Source organism: Ursus maritimus, unplaced genomic scaffold (genome assembly GCF_017311325.1).
Source record: "Ursus maritimus isolate PB19 unplaced genomic scaffold, ASM1731132v1 scaffold_34, whole genome shotgun sequence".
In the NCBI taxonomy this organism is placed as follows: Eukaryota; Metazoa; Chordata; class Mammalia; order Carnivora; family Ursidae; genus Ursus; species Ursus maritimus.
The window spans coordinates 15,860,041-15,863,904 of record NW_024426008.1 but is presented as its reverse complement, the minus strand read 5'-3'; the positions used below and the strand labels follow the sequence as shown (position 1 = coordinate 15,863,904).

At 38.4% G+C, this 3,864-nt stretch overlaps 1 pseudogene; it reads left to right on the top strand.

Annotated features, from left to right (window-relative positions):
- Positions 1–100, top strand: LOC121100168 (annotated as a pseudogene).
- Positions 101–3,864: the final 3,764 nt, after the last annotated feature.

Genomic DNA, 3,864 nt, shown 5'->3' with positions numbered 1-3,864 from the left:
GCTCGTTTTGGCAGCACATAAAATTGGAGTGATACAGACAAGATTAACATGACCCTTGCACAAGGATGACGTGCAAATTTGTGAAGCATTGGTATTTAAAAAAAAAAGTATTTGAACTCAACATTAGCATTAAGTTGGAATTAACATTTTAAAAGGTATATATTGTCCATTGATGAACCTCACAGATATGATGAGCAAAAGAATCCAAACACAATGAGATTACATATTTTAGGATTCTGTTTACAAGTTCAAAAATAATCAAAACTAATTCATTGTGATAGACATCAAGATAGTGATTTTTGGGGGTGTGATGTTGACAAGGAAGGGGCATGAGAGAACCTTCTGGAATGCAGTAGTCTCCTGATCTTGATCTAGGTGATGATTACACTAGGGTATAGAGAAATAAAATTCAGGGACTTCTGGGTGGCTCAGTTGGTTAAGCGTCTGCCTTCGGCTCAGGTCATTATCTCAGGGTCCATGGATAGAGCCCCGCATCGGGCTCTCTGCTCGGTGGGGAGCCTGCTTCTCCCTCTCCCTCTGCCCCTTTTCCTGCTCGTGCTCACTCTCTTTCAAATAAGTAAATAAAATCTTAAAAAAAAAAAAAAGAAATATAAAATTGAACACTTAGGATTTGTTTAGTTTATTGTACGTAAATGTTACCTGAATTTGAAAATAACTATAACTCTGAATTAAATGCATTTAACAGCATACTGTTGTCAAACCATGCCTTGAAATAAAGCAACATAAATCTTCACTTCAGGAGAGCAGGAGGTAGAGTGACCTCCAGGCAGAAGGATGTTTAAATCCTAACCCTGCCTCTTACTCATTGTGTGACTCTGGACCAGTTTCCTTACTTTTGTGAAGTTACCTTCTGTATACCTTACCTGTTTGTAAAATGAGGATAGTGACTTCTACAGTGTAAGATTTCTGCAAGTGTTACGTATAGTACCTATGAAGCTCTTGGCTATAGTAGGTGCTCCATTCATGATGTTTATAAATATTATAAATCTTGGTTTTGAGATTTTCTTTCAAATTATCCTAAGAGGCTCTGTTGGGGTGAGCAGTAGGTAAACTGGAAATTCTTGGGTTAGAAAAAAAAAAAACCTTGATACAGAATTCTCTTAACACTGAAAGAGGAGAAGCAGACCCCTCCAATAAAAGCATTTATACAAGAAATGTCAGAACTGCTATTGGCTATTTTTAGTACTTGTTAGGAATAGACCCTTCAGTGGCAACATATACAAATGTGAGTGCAATAAACAACCTTTAGAAACAATATTCCTTTTTTTTTTAAGGTTTTATTTAGTTATTTGACAGTGAGAGAGAACAAGGGGGAGCGGCAGGTGGGGGGGAGAGGGAGAAGCAGGCTTCCCACTGAGCAAGGAGCCTGATGTGGGACTCGATCCCAGGACCCTGGAATCATGACCTGAGCTGAAGGCAGACGGTTAACCAACTGAGCCACCCAGGTGTCCCAGAAAACAATATTTCTGACAGTAACAACTTTACAAACTGCCTTTCATTCCTTTGTTAAAACTGAGTAATGGCATAATGCTAACTGTAATTAATACCACACACAGAAAAACTCAGAAACTTCAGTAAATCAAATGATCAAAAAATTTCCATTTTCAAATTACATAATGAATTAAGAGGAGAAAGTTAATTAGAAAAGCATATTCTATGACACTGAACTTTTATTTAAATTATAAATTTGCATGTTTACATTACAAATGCAAGTTTTTGTGTAATTGAGTGTGACCTTATTTATTCCACGTTTTACTTTAATCTAGTTACAAATTTATTTGTGGAAAATATTTTCCTTAATCTGTAACAAAGTTTTTTCCTTGAAAAATCATGGTGACATGGGGAACAATGACCTAAATGACCAATATAGGAAATGAATTGGCTCTGAGGGAACTGCCAGGACCAGGTGAGGTTAGGAAAGACGGTCCCCTAAAGGACGAAAGTGACGTCCCTTAGTAGAGGATATTACAGCATGTCCGCAGTCAGGAAACACAAGATAAACTGACCTTTAAACCATGTTATTTACACTTTCACACGGTATACTCAGTATGTGTCCTGGTGAAGTACTCTAAAGCAAGAGGTCCAATTGTTATTCGGGGAAAAAAAATAGAATTAATACCCCACAGAGTGTCCAGAACATCTGGTAACACAGGAAGAATAGTGTATTTACTATGTGTCACCCAAAAGCATACCGAACATACTATTTGGAAGTGCAACTGAACAGTTATACACTGTTCAAAAAGAAGTTTCTCCTTTTCTTGCCTTTTCAACCCTTGTGACTTCCAGCTGAACAAGGCAGGTGCAGCATGAGTGGCTGCCAGTGGACACTGACAAAAACAAGACTTACTGAAACAAACAAGTGTTTCTTATAAATAACTTGGAAACTGTTTTGGAACCCATTTCTTGGCAATGAAAACAGTACGTCTCAGATCCTATGAAGTGATTGATTTATACACGGGAAGTCCTCAGTCAGTAGTTCCAGAAGTACTTAATGCCGCCATGCCACTGTCGGTAAAGCTGAGAGGCTATCCTACAGAAAATGAAAATCCCAGAGGAGAAGCTGCATGGGGGTGTGCTGTCTCTGCATGGTCACGATCGTTTAATACAGGGCTTGCACTGTAGAACTGTTGGGACACATTGGATGAACGGAAATGGGCCCTGGGGGTTATAGATTGGAGACAAAACAGGAATCCACAAAATGGCTCCCTTATTTGTTTGGACAAGCATCCAACCAGTCAACTTTTCTGTATTTTTCCAGTCATACGACCTTCCTCTTTTCCTGTGAGCCACTTGTCAAGTACATTTTGCCCACACATGGGTCAAGCCTATAGTGCAAAAGTCAGTCGTGTTCTTCCCAGCCGTAAACCAACTGCAGGGAGGGCTACACACACCATGGATTTTTGCTTTTTTTGTTCAATGCTGCATTGGGTGGCAAAAGATTTTGAGGGAGTTTCAACTCTGGGGCCGCTGATCCCACCGTTACGTATGAAGCCCATGAATCCACACGTATACTTAGCACGTCAGTAGACTGAATAACAACGTGTCTTGCGTGTCTGTCTACTAGTTTTATATATAGTGGATGTGATCAGTTAATGCAAACTCACGGCATTCTTGAAATTACTGAGTTCACAGTATCCTTGAAATTTGTATTTCCTTGATTTATACTAAAGGTTCAATTAGAATATATAAGGCTGTCACTGTTTTTGGCTGTTAAAAAGGGATTCGTGGCCTCGGAATGGTTGGGAAGCACTGATAAAACGATCAGCCTCATTGTGCTGTAAATTCTGTAAAATTCTATGGAAGTTTTTTCTATGTGGTGATAATTTTGTCTCCGTACTTTTTAAATGCTTTTTTGAGGTATAATTTACATACCATAAAATTCACCCATTTTAAGTGTCAGATTTATGCTTTGGTAAATTTACAGCGTTGTGCAATTATCACCACAATCCAGTTTCAGTACATTACCATCACCTCAAAAAGATCTGTCATGGTCAGTTTTAGTCATTCCCCATTCCCGCCCCCAGCCTCAGGCAACTAATCTCCTTTCTGTGTCTATAAAATTGCCTGTTATGAACCTTCCATATAAGTGAAATCATAAAATAGGTAGTCGTTAAGTCTGGCTTCTTTCATTTAACATAACATTTTTTACATATATCCACGTTGTAACATGTATCAGGAGTTCATCATTCTCTCTGTCTCTTCTTTTTTTGTTGAATAGCACCCCATTGTATGGACACACTAATTTTGTTTACTCATTCGATTCTACTTTACAGCTGTTATGAATAATTCTGTTGTGAGCATTTGTGTGTCTTCGCGTGAACATATATTTTCATTTCTCTTGGG